Source organism: Hemibagrus wyckioides, unplaced genomic scaffold (assembly GCF_019097595.1).
Source record: "Hemibagrus wyckioides isolate EC202008001 unplaced genomic scaffold, SWU_Hwy_1.0 Contig8, whole genome shotgun sequence".
Taxonomy (NCBI): domain Eukaryota; kingdom Metazoa; phylum Chordata; class Actinopteri; order Siluriformes; family Bagridae; genus Hemibagrus; species Hemibagrus wyckioides.
In genome coordinates, this window is record NW_026690810.1 from 481,880 (window position 1) to 498,119 (window position 16,240).

The 16,240-nt window shown below is 38.3% G+C and overlaps 1 non-coding gene across 1 annotated transcript; it reads right to left on the reverse strand.

Moving 5' to 3' along the window:
- Window positions 1–1,833: 1,833 nt before the first annotated feature.
- Window positions 1,834–1,905, reverse strand: trnae-uuc (transfer RNA glutamic acid (anticodon UUC)). Its single transcript has one exon. It is a non-coding gene; the product is annotated as a tRNA-Glu (tRNA).
- Between the last annotated feature and the right edge of the window lie 14,335 nt (window positions 1,906–16,240).

Below are 16,240 nucleotides of genomic sequence, written 5' to 3' on the forward strand. Positions count from 1 at the left end.
GTGTGCTGGGTTATGTGTCATTTTATGCAACATTAAGATATTACAGCACTTTACTGACGACCCAAATTGTCAGTCAACTGCTGTAAAATTTAGAGCGTTTTGGTTTCTTATGTTCACTAATCATTAAAATATTTAATACACTTACATTTTTGTTTTAAGGCGAGTCGTTTGGGTTGTAGTCTATACACTCCCAATAGCACATTCTGAATGTCCTTAAAATGCAATTTGAGAAAGGATAGCATTCTCACAAACTTCTCCACAGGCCAGCCATGTTAGACATGACGGATAAGATAAAAAATATTACCAGATACGTTCTCAGTAGATTGTCCTCCTTTTCTCTCAGAAACAAGGGAAGGCCACAAAGTGCTGCAGATTTCCTGTGTGTCAGGACAGCAGTGGTCTAAAACACAAATAGGAAGCAGGAAAAACATGGACAAAGTAAATGGCTTTTACTACAGCTAACATTTGTAGTATGCAGTCATGTTTTTTAAAACCTCACAATTTGAAGTAAACTGATGTTGTTACCCGTTCATCAAGTCTGTCTAGGAGTATTTGAATTTCTCCTCCCAAGGCTCCACTTCTTGATCTATAGAGCTTGATCAATCGTGGTGCAAGTGAGTCCAAGTAACTAAGAAAGATCTGCCTGAGATCAACTCGAGTAACTCTGTAGAATTCTGCATATATCTGCAAAAAATAGAAATAGTTCAAATTCACTACCCTAATGTTATGTTTGGGGATGAAAACATGCACTAAAATAAACTGCTGTAAAAATATATCAGATGATTTTTTTTTTCAACTTTTGTTTGCATAAATCTGTTAATCAACCTCAGTTCTGATCAAAACTACTAAATGTTCAAAAACATCCAGGATTTTAACTCTTTAATTGCCAAGTTCATAAATGATGTCACTGATTTGGGGAAAAACAATATATAAAGTGATGGTGGACTGGAGATTTTTTTACTTTTTATCACAGTCTTGGACATGTCAAAGATTAGTAACAACATTAGCTTTGATGCATTTTTAGTTTTTTTTGCAGCATCAGATTAAATTTTTTCTCCCTAATTTACTGTTGGTGGCTGTTTTTGCCCCATAGACTTCCATTATAACCACATTTTTTGTCTGCACAGCCATGACACTATATAATCATGCATTCTTGATTGTTGCTGGTTTTCCCTGTTGGGAAGAGGTAAAGTTTGTGATTTTTACTGTTGATGACCAAGTGGCACCATTAACCCTTTAGATAGGCCTGAGCAAAGAAAGCTTAGTTTCTGGGTTTTGTGTGTGTGTGTGTGAGAAAGTGAGAGAGACCACCCACCCTGGTGCAGAACACCATGGTCATGAGTTATATTCTGAAATGGGGGAGGAATGTGATCCTCATCAGCACAAGGCACCGCGAGGCAGTGGTGACAATGTTCATAAATCTGATGCAGAGTAGATATTTTACAGAAAAAATGGAAAAGTGTATCGCTGAAGGATTTTAAGGTAGTTTCAAACTGGCTTTACCATCAAGAAAAGACAAGCATTTCATACACAGGCCATACATAGGTTTAGTCTGTACTTCTCACCATCCAAAGGCCACAGGTGCAGAAATACACTTTGTTTTTGTGTACTCCATGTAGTTGTGAGGGCTGAGGTACATATTTTGATTTTCTCAGACACATCAAGGTTAGTGTGCAAAGGTCTCTCTCTAACTTTCACACACACCCACATGATAACAACTACTGCTGAGCAACAAAAGCTAGATTTCAGTTCACCACCAGGTTCCCAGCCGTTATTAACTGAACGATTTGGTGAACTCCTCGCCAGTTCTGCGGACAATCCAATAAAGTCACGTTCCCATACCGGGAGTCGAACCCGGGCCGCCTGGGTGAAAACCAGGAATCCTGACCGCTAGACCATATGGGAGGGTTCCCCCGGACAGTTGAGATCGGCATTTTACTCGACCACCAAGCAGTTTGAGCTCCAGCGCGGTATCATCCAGAGCTTTGCATGGGAACCTTGCATTGCAGAGCACAAAATCGGCCAGCGCTGACCGAGCATTCAGCTACTCGAGCTGTCACTCCAGCGGAAGATCAGCCGCTAGACAAAGCGTGGGCTGGTGTTCCTGGTGCAGAAAACCAGCATACCTCCTAGTACAGGACTCTCCGCATTTCAGGGATTGTGGGAGGTGTTGCTCTGCCAGCAATTCGGCAGCTGGAGTCTGTGGCACACCTCTGGGCTCTTAAAAGGCAGCCGAGCCAGCCAGGAGTCGAACCTAGAATCTTAAGGGGAGCGGGGTCCTACCTGCTTATGTTTTTCAAGTGACAAATGGCCAAAAGCCATGCCTAGCATTCAACGGTGATGTGGAAAAGCCAATGCCGTGATCCGGATTCGAACCGGGGTTTCTGCGGCCACAACACAGAGTACTAACCACTATACGATCGGGGCACCCCACACACCTGGGCTAGCCGGAAAAAGGAGCTGCTACATGTTGTGATATGGGTTCTGGCGCCCCTCTGGCCTGGTGCAGTGGCTTTTGATTTAGACATGATTGGAATAGTTGTAGTCTTTTTTGACACTATATCGAGAGACGATCTGATTCATACCCAAATGATACCTTCTGTGCTTTTTAAATAAAAAAAAACAACAAATAAATTAAAAAATCCTGCAACCCAGATACACTACATGATTAGTTCTATTGACACTGGGACTAACACTCACAGACACCGAGAGAGAAAATAAGCCAAAAGAGAGTTCACCTCAGTTCATCAAGAAGCTTAAGAACGATTTAAGTTGAAGAGGTCAATGGTACTGTGACTTTGGTTATGTAACGTTTTGCGCAGTGAATCGAAATGAACACAACACCAACATGCTGCTGGCTGCAATCAGTGATCGTTTTCGGATTCCGTTGAGGAAGCGTTCCCGGCCGTTATTAACTGAGCGATTTGGTGAACTCCTCGCCAGTTCTGTGGGTAATCCAATAAAGTCACGTTTAACGGTAACATTATTAGCTAGATGGCATATTCTTCTGCTCTGGAAACAAATTCTCCCTCCATCTTTTGATGACTGGCAGTAAGATGTTATGAGCTTCATTCATTTGGATAAAATTAGGTACACAATAAAGGGCAATACTGGCATATTTTCTGAAACTTGGGGCCATTAATTTTTATTTTTTTCTGATTATGTGAATTCTTCTTTTATAGTTGGCCAGTCTAATCATTAGGATGTCCTTATAATTGTGGCTTGATCAAGTATATGCACTGTGTATACATAATTTATATTAATGTTTTGTTTGCTGATGTAAACGATTGTGATTATATTTAGTTAGTTAGTTAGTTTGTTAGTTAGTTAGTCTCTAAACTCAAACTCAGTTTCTTCTGTACATATTTGACATACACTATTTTTTGGTTTGTATAACTGTATATATATAATCAGAAAGAGGACATTCTTTAAAAAAGAGAGATTTGATTTGAAATCTGAACTGCTATCAGGTCCATGCTGAACACCTTCTGACCAATCCAAATCAAGTATAAATTTTAATCTCAATACTGCACATAATTATCAAATAAAAGTCTATCAAGCTGTTATCCAAAAGTCTGAAATAATGTTTCTCTTAAGTGTTTTAATTCAAATCCATATTTTGGTGTGATTTATACACATGGGTTTGTCCATTCTGACTTTTGGACGCTTTATTATGTCCATTTTATGATGAAACAGGAAAAGACTTTGAAAATCATCTGTCATTTTCTGATCATGTTAAATATCAACACAACTAGACTGAAATATACAGGTGAGATATGCAACTAATTGTAACATGAACAGAGCAAGATATAAACTGATATCTACTGGTTTCCTGTCAGGGTTGTGGACTGTTTTCTGCCCACTAGAGGCCCCCACTGCCTTTTTGTTGGTGTCCAGTCTCTGTCATTATGTCTAATAGGTGTCTCCTGTGCTTTGTTTAGGTTTGTGTATTTAAGTCACCCTTTTCCTCCACAAATACTTTGCTTAGTGTTTCCTGTACCTTGATTAAGTCTAGGTCAGCCGTGTGCTCTGTTTTATGGCCTTGTCCTTAAAAGACTTTGTGCATCTGGTATAGTTCTTTGTTTTGATTGATTGACAAGTGCTCTTTTGAACGCCTTATGGATTTATTTTGTGGACTAATTAGAATGACTTTTTGGAAGTATTGACTTTGTTTTTTGATTAGACTCCTGTGAACCTTTTGTATGCTTTTGGATTAACCTTGTGGATTTTGGGGATTTATTTTTTGGAACTACTGTCAAGTCTTTTGAGCTGACTTGTTGGATTTGTTTTGTGGATTATTTGACTTGCATTATTATCTAATTAAAGATAAGTAAACATTTCTCCAGAACTGTGATCTGGTTATCTGTATTTGTGTTCAGCCCCCTTTGATTGTGTTCAGGTTTTCTCACTAGTCTTGCCCTCACTCGCCGCCATAACCTACTGTTCCTTCATTGGACCACTTTTGATAGATACTGACTACTGCAGACCGGGAACACGCCACAAGAGCTGCAGTTTTGGAGATGCTCTGATCCAGTCATATAGCCATCACAATTTGGTCCTTGTCCATACTGTAGGCTTGCCCATTTTTTCTGGTAAAAACCTATAAACTATAATGTGCTCACCATACAAATAGATGTACGATAATACTGGATTCAGGAAGCTTCTGCAGATGACAGCAGAGGAGTTTGATATCTTGCTGGGGATGGTTGGACCTCTCATAACCAAGCAGCACACACAAATGAGACGGGCAATATCCCCAAAAGAGCGTCTAGCTGTGACCATGCGGTTTTTGGCAACAGGTGGGTCTGGCAGAACAATATTTGATTCAACAAGTATTACTTTTAAGTGTGTATTGCTATATTTTATAGTTACTTTATTTCTTGTGCAGGCGAAACGTTCAGTTCCCTCAGTTTCCAATACAGGGTTGGGGTAAGCACCATTTCTAACATAGTCATGGAGACCTGTGCTGCTCCTGTAGGTACTCACTGATTCACAACATTTACTCAAATGCTGTACTTAAAGGACACATTTAGTACATTGGTAAAAAATAACTTTTAGTAAAATTAGCTTAAAAATAAACATCTGTTTCAGTAAAATGCATCAGTTATTTGTGATGGTCTGTGAATTCCAGCCTACAGTGTCAATTTTACTATGAGGTTAGGACCATCAAATTTTTTGTTCCAATCATTTTGTAATGATTTCAATCTTCAACATGGCCTTACTCAATATTCCAGATATCAAGTTGATGATTTTACAGAATGTTCTTTACATTATGATTATTTTATGTACAAAACAGTCACCAATAAAATGACTATCTGGGTTTTCAGTCATGTATAACTCATAACTAAAAGTAATTTTAATAAAAGTATACATATGTATAGTTTATAAATGATCTGAATGCATCTTCCACCACTGATTACCAGTAATGTACAAAAAACAGTAGTATGCTGTGATGATCAATATAGCTATAACGTCCCAGAGTATTTGTATTTTCAAGGTCACTGCTTTTTGTATTTTAATGTTTATTCTGTAATAGTCAATGAAGCCTTAAGTAATGAATCCATATTTGCAATGCTTCAGAAATGTTTTATTTTTATGCTCTGTGACAAAGAAATAATGTTCAAATCTGTTCTTCTGTTCTTTTGCTAGACCCACAACAGAGGCAGAATGGCGTAAAATAGCGCATGATTTTCAATCTAAATGGCAATTCCCACATTGCTTATTGCGCTTGATGGTAAACACATCCGTACACAGCCTCCAGTTAAAGGTGGCAGTCTTTACCATAATTACAAGTCCAGCTTCTCTGTAATAATGATGGCTGTTGTGGATGCCAATTACAAGTTCGTCTACGCCAGTGTGTATTTTGTAGAAGAAGGAAAAGTGTCTTTCTTAAAGCATGGTGCTTCTGTTATTGATGTTAGCCTTTTATGCATAGAATACTATGTATATACTGTATCTTCAGACTATACAACTTGGGTGTACTTTGAAAGCATTGAGACAGGTGTCCATGACTGTTAGAAATAGTGCTTACCCCAACCCTGTATTGGAAACTGAGGGAACTGAACGTTTCACCTGCACAAGACATAAAGTAACTAAAATATACAGTGAGGGGAAAATTATTTGATCCCCTGCTGATTTTGTACGTTTCCCCACTGACAAAGAAATGATCAGTCTGTAATTTTAATGGTAGGTGTATTTGAACAGTGAGAGGCAGAATAACAAGAAAAAAATCCAGAAAAATGCATTTCAGAAAAGTTCTACATTGATTTGCATTTTAATGAGTGAAATAAGTATTTGATCCCCTATCAGTCAGATTTCTGGCTCCCAGGTGTCTTATACAGGTAAGGAGCTGAGATTACAGTAGGAGCACTCTCGGGGAGTGCTCTTAATCTCAGCTTGTTAAGTGTATGAAAGACACCTGTCCACAGAAGGAAGCAATCAATCAGATTCCAAACTCTCCATCATGGTCAAGACCAAAGAGCTGTCCATGGATGTCAGGGACAAGATTGTAGACCTACACAAGGCTGGAATGAGCTACAAGACCATTGCCAAGCAGCTTGGTGAGAAGGTGACAACAGTTGGTGCGATTATTCCCAAATGGAAGAAACACAAAAGGACTGTCAATCTTCCTCTGGGGCTCCATGCAAGATCTCACCTCATGGAGTTTTTCAATGATCATGAGAACGGCGAGGAATCAGCCCAGAATTACACTGGAGGATTTTGTCAATGATCTCAAGGCAGCTGGGACCATAGTCACCAAGAAAACAATTGGTAACACACTATGCCGTAAAAGACTCAAATCCAGTAGCGAAATCCAAGGTCCCCCTGCTAAAGAAAGCACATGTACAGGCTCATCTGAAGTTTGCCAGTGAACATCTGAATGATTCAGAGGTCATGTGGTCAAATGAGACCAAAATCCAGCTCTTTGGCATCAACTCAACTCGTCGTGTTTGGAGGAGGAGGAATGCTGCCTATGACTCCAAGAAGACCATCCCCACTGTCAAACATGGAGGTGGAAACATTATGCTTTGGGGGTGTTTTTCTGGTAAGGGGACAGGACAACCGTACCGCATCAAAGGGACGATGGACGGAGCCACGTACCGTCAAATCTTGAGTGAGAACCTCCTTCCCTCAGCCAGGGCATTAAAAATGGGTCGTGGATGCAAAGAGGAGTGGGCGCAAATTCCTTGAGATGTGTGCAAACCTGGTGGCCAACTACAAGAAATGTCTGACGTCTGTGATTGCCAACAAGGATTTGCCACCAAGTACTAAGTCATGTTTTGCAAAGGGGTCAAATACTTATTTCACTCAATAAAATTCAAATCAATGTATAACTTTTTTTGAAATGTGTTTTTCTGGATTTTTTTTCTTGTTATTCTGTCTCTAACTGTTCAGATAAACCTACCATTAAAATTACAGACTGATCATTTCTTTGTCAGGGAGCAAATGTACAAAATCAGCAGGGGATCAAATAATTTTTTCCCTCACTGTATACTGTACACTGGCTAATGGTGATTTGTGAGGACTTTTATTTTTATATATTTTCATATATTTTTATATATATATAAAAAATGTAAACATAAATATGCTAATTCAGGCTAATTCCAGAAACAAACAATGTGATTTCTGTGGCATTTCACACTGACACTGTGGACCATATGTGTGTATGTGATGTAGCACTAAATGTGATGCCCTCTTTTATGTTTTAATCAACATGCTGGAGAGCTTCAATGTCTTTTTAGCCACTTCACGTTACTTAGCATTTTGCACAACATTTCTTATAGCACAACTTGCGGTTCCCCTCTAAACTGTCCAGACGCACACACACACACACACACACACACACACACACACACACACACACACACACACACACCCGGAACCAAAATCACATGTAATCGTTCATAACATCACATCTTCCCCACTTTAAAAGTAAAGCACTATCTTTGGGATTCTTTACTTCTATTACTAACTTTTATGCAAAAAACAACCTTTTTTTCTTTTATCTAACAGTAACACAATAGTTGCAGTTTAACTGTGAGATATTACAATCAACCTTTTTCTTTTTCAACTACCCCAGTCCTTGAAATATTTAACAAATTTCAATAAGCCTTTCAGGAGGTCTAACAGGTCATCTTGGTCTGCAAAACATCGCAGGAGAGACATTATTGTTGCAGATTTCGCTTCCACATCTTCAGCATTTACTTTTTGGGGTTTTCATTCTTTGCTGCTTTTGCTTTGCAAAATGTGTTTTGCTCCTCTTTTTTAATGGCCTGCACTGCAGCATCTTCTCTATGTAGTTCCTTGGCTTGTGCACAAGTTATTTCAGCAGGTCTACACATATTGACTGATTTCTCCAGTGTCAGGGTCAGGGTCAGGGTCTTTCCCTGAGACCATTATCAGGAATCCCACAGACTATTTTGTCCCTCACTATTGAGTCTCTAAAATCTTCAAATTCACAAGTCTTACTTAGTGTGTGCAGTTCCGCAAGGTACTGGTCAAAACTCACTCCTTGTGTTTGGTCAGCAGAGAAAAATTTGTATCTCTCAAAAGTGACATTCTTACTTGGCACGAAGTATTATGGAACATGTGCCACACACAAGACCTGAAATAATTGTTTGGTCTAAAAACCACACACCTGGCAACACACAAACATCATCTGACATTCACTGAATTGAACTAGATGACTGTTCCTGAGAAAATTCAGCAACTTATTATTTCAATCAATTTACGCACTAGGCTTTCTCACAACAAATCAATCTCACTGTTGGATATGTAATCTAATGATGATGAGGTAGTTCTAGGTTTCGCCTTGTTTTATATAAGCTGTATCCGATACTGCCATCCTGTGGTGAGATTGAGAATTGACCTAATACAGGAGACTTACTATCAGGTACCACAGAGTATAGAAGTAATGCATTAAGTCTCTTTATATACTTTCACAAGAAGACCAGCCTGTAACCACTTAATGAAATAAAAATAATAAATGAATTAAATGACTTGAATGAAATTTTATTTTTATACTTGTACAGAAGGCCATCATACAGAGGTGGCAGCAGGAATAACACAGGCTACTGACTTAACACCTTACTACACACTGTCACTTTAAATTTCATTCATCTCAGGTTACTTTTATAAGTATTACTGCACTTTAAAGCTTTGGACCCTGTGTTTTCTATAATGTATTATTTTCATTTTGAATGTACTTTTTTGTGATTTCAGTATTTATACCCTATACTCTTATACTTACACTCTACCCATGTGTGTACTTACCCCCACTGTTACCCATAGCCCCTCCCTGCATGCTTAGTCTCGTCAGCACTGTGAATGTCATACATGTGTCTCAGACCTTGAGTCCAAGAGAATTATTATTTCATCTCATCACACTGTATGTGGCTGTGATTATCTTGAAATACTGCATAGTTAAAGCTCTGTGAAGAGATTCTGGCACTTAGGTTTAAAACACTTAAATCCTCATTATTCCCATCCTACAGTTCTGTGATTTATTTTAAAGTAAATTGTTCTTCATAAGTATACCAGTAATTGTTAAGAAGTTTCTGTCAGTTCACATTTCACAATACAAATCAAATCCAGCTCCAAGAAGAGATTCAGGGTCTAAGGTGATCTGTTATAAAGAAGGTATCAGCTTTCATATAAGCATTTCTTTAATGTTAACTAATGCAGTAAATAAAGTAAGTTAACAGAGCCTTAATGTAAAGTGTTATCACAGTATGTTTATATGGTTTATTACTCACATAAATAATTGTAATGTGATAAATGTATTGATTATGTCCACTGAAAAAAAATCAGCTGAATCAGAATAAACCTAAGCTTTTAAACTTTATTTGTAGAAAACATTGTTTTCCTTCTAGGATTAAGCTCTTATTAATTCTCAATATTCTTAAATGGAATCACAGGGTTTTTTAAAAAATTTTTTTAACATTTCACAGGCTGAAAGACTGAATTTGTCAAATGTCAGATTCATTCAATCACCGCAAAACAAAAGACTTGAAGAAACCAACTCGGGTAAAACAACAAATCTACGCATGGAGTCCAAAATTCTGTGACCACATTAATAATCCGGGATTTTTCTTCAACTGCATTTTTTCCTATTTAAAATATAGAAAGTAAACAATAGTTCATTTAAGATTCTGTACTCTTTCTAGGTGTCTATTTAAAGGTCAGATTTTCCTCATGTCTGATCTTTTTTACTGAAGCATGTGTTCAAGTGACACACTGATGCATTTGATCTAAAATGGCTTGTAAGGTTTTACATAAACTTGTGGTGTCCATGCAGCTCAAATGCACACACTCATTTAAAGCAAAAAAGGCAACATGCTAAATGCTAGAAGCTCAGAAAGGCATCTTGCATAAATTTCAAAGATTTTACTTCAAGTTGTTGTCAAATAATATAATCTGTAAAACAAATTGATGTATTAAATTAGAAAAAAATGCCAAAACGAAGCATTTTTACTAGTGGTCTCAGACATTTGGACCCCACTATATATTTTATTATGGCCTTAGCAAGGCTATAAAGTGTCCAGCTTTTATATATTTCTTTCCTGTTTTGTACATTCCTTATTTTGAAGGCTAGTGTATTAATTTAAGTGTGTTCATTTATGACAGAAATGGCCTCAATGTGTCTTAAAATGTCCTTGTTTTGTCTGTGCAGGCAACATTTATAACTGATTCCAGGTGTTTTGAGGAAATGCATCTCAAGCTCTGACATACTGCTGTGGCTGAAATTGATTTTTAAGACACTAATGTACATGGAAGTTGCTGGACAAAGCTCAGTCTGATGGTGTGGTTTTAGATCATTTGTGGCATATCTTGCTTCTTGTCATAGATAAATGTGATCTGTCTGAAAATGGAAAAATGGTGTTGGCAGTAGGACTGAAAGGGAACTGGAAGCAAACATTTTGATCAGTGGAGTTAATAAAGCTTATCTAACAGTTAGAACAGCTGTCCTGTGTGACTGAACAAAAGTGAAGCAAACAGATTTCTTCAGCAGGGGGTATCTGTCTCGTAAGCTGTTTAGTGAAGAGGAATTCTGCAGTATGATTAATGCTGTCACACCTGACTAATGGTGTCTGAACTCAAGCCACCCTACACTTGGAATAAATGAGGGACGCTGTGTCCACCTGTGTCCAGGGGGTGATGTTTCACAGCGAGGGTCTGAATTCATCTATCTAATAATCCCACTCTAATCAAACCCAGCCTTAGATATGATTTAAATTATGGTAGAATAACTATGTTACTCATATGGGAAATGTCTCAATCAATAATGCTGTACATTATGGTCCCCTTAAATGATATTATTTAACATTAGTTTACATAAACAAACCATGTATGTCAGTATTAATATACCCCGCCTACTGCTGAACAACAAAAGCTAGATTTCAGTTCACCACCAGGTAAAACAATTAGTTTGACTGAACTCAATAAATTGGTTGCTGCATTTATTGTTGAGGAGATGCAGCCACTCTTCACTGTGAAGGCGCCGACATTTTGTAATATCATCAGCAAAATCAGGGAAATGGACAGGGGCCGTGCTCTCCGATCGCAAAACCTTTACAAGCTTTTTGGACAAGGCATATATAGAAATGGAGGCAGACCTGAAGAAAACATTTGCAGATTGATCTAATTTTAGAATGACTTTAGGAAGACTATATTGCACTCTTTAATGTCTTTATTAACTTGGACTGTGAGTTTACTTTGTAATGTAACACATATAGGTTTCTATGTGTATAAAATGAAAAGAGAACGAGTCTACTGGTCAAATTTAAGAAAAAGTATCGCAAAAGTAACGTAACGCATTACTTTTTATAAAAAATAACTAAGTAATGCAATTAGTTACTTTTTTAGGGAGTAACACAATATTGTAACGCATTACTTTTAAAAGTAACTTTCCCCAACACTGAATATAATATAATAACAAATATATAATATATTTGTTATTTTGCACATTTTAGTAAACCATTTAAAGGTTGTGAAATTCTGTAAAAATGATCTGTATATGAGTGAAAAATTCAGTTTGTGTTGCGTTTAAAGGAAACTTTTATACATATACTGATGGCTAAAAATAATCAGAATGAGACCGCAATAGGAACAAATATAAACATTTATTTAAGCAAAGTCTATAAGAAGTATACAAATAAGTTTATTTCTAAACAATTCTATATATGTATTTACAATATATAGGCTATTGATGGGAATAGGGGGAGTGGGATAGGAACAGAGGGATAGATTAATAAGGGATGATTATTAAGGGACGAGGGATCTTAAATGCTAAGGTTAAGCCCTTCTTCAGGTCCTGGGGTTCACTGTACAAACCTGTAGGAAAGAAAAGAGATTTTTTAAATATTAAGTTGATCAAAAATAGAAATAAAATGATTTCATACTTACGTGTGGAGCCTGAGCAATGTAGGAAAAAGAAGTGAGAGAAAAGAAGATGAAATGAAACAGAGGAAGAAAAGATGAAGTGGGTAAGGGGAAAGACATTGCTCAGAGCTCCTCCAAAATGTCCATCATCAGCTGGACGTGCAGCTTGAGGAGTCACTGAACTGTGGTGGCTAAGGCTGCTGGGTCACTGTAGAGCTCCAGAGGCTGAGTGAAGAGTACTTCAGCAAGCTCTGTAAGGTAATCCTATTGACAAATTCCACACACATCCAACATAGTGTCACTGAGTTTAAGATACAATCCTGAGAATTTGTGGATCGTGGCATCAGAAGATATTCAACACTTACAATAAGCACTGTGAAGTACAGCTCTGCTGCAGGCTCCCACACGTCCACGTCCCACATGCTGAAGAGCGCAAGCAGGCGCTCCAAGAAACCTCCCTTAAACTTTTGGAAAGAAAGACAAGCTTCATTAATGCCATGTCTTATCAGGTTTAAAAAATATGGAAAAAGAAAAGCAGATCAAATAGACCATGTTCTGAAACTCAAACATTGCTTAGAAATCTCCTGATAAGACACTTACTGGCTGAGGTTTTGAGCCATTTATAAAGTAGCTGAAGAAAATCAGCTCAAAAAAACATCCAGGAAGTTGTAGTGGTGGTCCTGCACAGAGTAGAAAGGTACAAAAATAAATTAGCTTTACATATTGGAGTCCTGTTTTCTATATTAGCAAAATCTCTTATCTTTAAACATCTGTCATTTCACACAGGCGTTTATTAGCTTACACAGGAGCTGAGCTCTGCTTTAATCGATTCCTGATTGGAAGGCGTCCTCAGGAATCGAATCAGGGCCTCGTAGGCCAACTGCACACCAACTGCATCCTGTTAAAGCAAACGAAAAAATCTCTGTAACTCACTTTGGCTATGGCTGAGAAACTGAAATTATTTCCATCACAAAAATGATACAGTCTTTCATCATTCTGAAGTCACCTGGTTGTTAGCTGCTGCCAGTCGCATGACGATCTTCTTTCCAGCCATGAACAAGAAGTTCTGCTTGTGGATGCTGGCAAGCAGAGTCTGAATATAAGACAGCACACAATATAAAAGTTAAAGCAGAGTGGACTTTACCTGCGCAGTAACAGCAGCTGAATAAAGGTTTTACTCACAGCAAACGCCTCACGAAGCGCGGGCACCTTCAGGCCGATTTCAGTCACCCCTCTGTCTGAAAGATGGCAGCTAAGAAACAAGAGATGTAAATGTTTAGTGTATATTAAACATACAATACACTGTTACATCATTAAAGAGTGAAGAGGATCGTACCAAATAAAGGGCACCTCCAACTCCTCTGGGTTAAGGCGCTCCTCACTCTCCTGCAAGCCAAATCATTAAATCATTAAAACTCACACAGTAAATTTTACAGTATCCGAATCAGGGGAATAGCAGCATATGTAGATACACATCAGGTCTGAAAGTCTGAATTACCTCACAGTCGTTGTGATCATAGTCCCAAGTGGAGGTGAACATCTGTCCATCTTCAGCCACATACAGCAAAGTGCAGGTTACCGTTGTAATGGTTTGCTGTTGAATAAAAAAAATATCCACACTGAAGACAAATAAAAGCACAACTGACAAAATTCTAAAAGTTACTAACTACAAGATACACTTCATGACAGTGCAATAAATTTACCACAAAATAATGTGGCACGACGAATGATGTCTCCATTCGGTTACAGGAGATGAACTCTGTAACCCTCCCAGATTCAGCCTTAAGAGAACAAATTAAAGTGAACACAATTAGTCACTGCAATTAACAAAAGTTTTGTGATGCCACAACGAATAATCCCTTACCTGTATGCCAGTGAAACAGTTCTCTATGGAGGACTCATAAGGGAATCCCTGCAAATGACAAAAAGCTGAAACTCAAGATCTATTTCACAAACGTGAGCGTCTAATAATCATCAAGGTCAATTCTCTTCCTCAGAGTAATTAAGTCTGTGATTACCATGTGATTCAAGCTGCTCGTCTTGGTGGATTTAAACCAACAAAGACGGCTCTGTGGGCCCCTTATCATCCCCAGGAAGTATGTTTTCATTTCCACTGACTGAAAATAGAGAAACAAAACTAAACATTACAACTTGTAAAGACGGGTGTTTGTGTGTTTGTATCTCAGCTGCTGCACTGTAGAATACCTTGAACTGGGAGATGGAGGCCTGTGCAGAGAGGAACTGAATATTACACCAAGCGCTGATCAGCTCACCAGCATCGAGCGGCTGTGAAAAGTAGAGCAGGAAGATCATGAGTGCTTCTGATCACAGCAGTTTCATACTAATATTCTGTCACTCACAGTAAAAACAACCTTGTAAAATCCAGTGATCAGCTTTAGGAAATAAATGAAAGCTTTGGTTACCAGAAAAACAGGTGAAGGGTCTTGAGGTTGTTCTGTGGGCAGCAGCTGGATGTTCGGCTCAACAAACTTAAAACACACAAACACAATTAGTCACTGCAGTTCATAACATTTTGTGATGCCACAATGAATAATCCCTTACCTGAATGCCAGTGAAACTCTCCTTATCACTGGTATAATAAGGGAATCCCTGTAAAAGACAATTAGATGAAACTCAAGATCTACAACCACATTTCACAAAAGTGCTCTTCTAAAAATCATGTCAGTTGAAAAATGTCCATTCTCTTCATCAGAGTAATAAAGACTGTGATTACCTCGCGAGTCAAGCAGTGTGTCTCTGCGCTTTCAAACCAGCAGAGCCGACTCTCTGGACCCCTCATCATTCCAATCATGTCTCTGCTTATGTCCACTGGCCAGAAATAGAGAAACAAAACTTCACATTAGATCTTGTAAAGAAGGATGTTTGTGTGTTTGTATCTCAGTTACAGCAGTGTAGAATACCTGGGAGAGGGAGGAGACTACAGACACACACTGAACATCACGGCAGGCACTGTCCGGCTCATCAGCATCGAGCGGCTGTGAAATGTAGAGCATGAAGATCATAAGTGCTTCTTATCATATCAGATTTATACTAACATTCTTTACAGTAAAAACAACCTTGTAAAATCCATTGATTGGCTTTAGAAAATAAATGAAGGATTTTCTTACCAGAATGACAGCTGAAGGTTCTTCGTGTGGTTCGGTGGGCAGCAGCTGCAGGATTGGCTCAATGACCTTAACACACACACACACACACACACAAACACACACACACACACACACAAACACAAACACACACACACACACACACACACACACACACACTTAGAAAAAAGTGGCCTGTAGGTTTTAAATGAAGTTAAAATATTACTATTTAAATGACACATACCTGGAGGACAGAGGGAGTATCTGCTGATTCCTCCAGCACATCCACAGGCTCTGCAATAGATTATTTTTCTGTGACTCAGAATTATGACTCTTCAATTACACAATATCAAAATAAACTAAATTCTCGTTACCCGAGCTCATCAACTCGTTCAGGATTTTAGTGTGTAATGTAAAATAACAGCCAAGTTCACTAGCAGCTTAACTAACATTAGGATAAACATTATATTTATATTATATTTACCGATAAAATGTGTACAAATTACAAGGAAGTGTGATGGTCTGGGGCTGTTTTGCTGGATCCAGGGTCGGTGACTTGTACAGAGTGAGAGGCACCCTGAACCAAAACGGCTACCACAGCATTCTGCAGCACCATGCAATACCCTCTGGTATGCACCTAGTTGGTCAGGGGTTCATCCTACAGCAAGATAATGACCCAAAATACAAGTCCAAGCTATGCCAGAACTACCTCAGGAAAAAAGAACAAGATGGTAAGCTTGAAAACATGGAGTGGC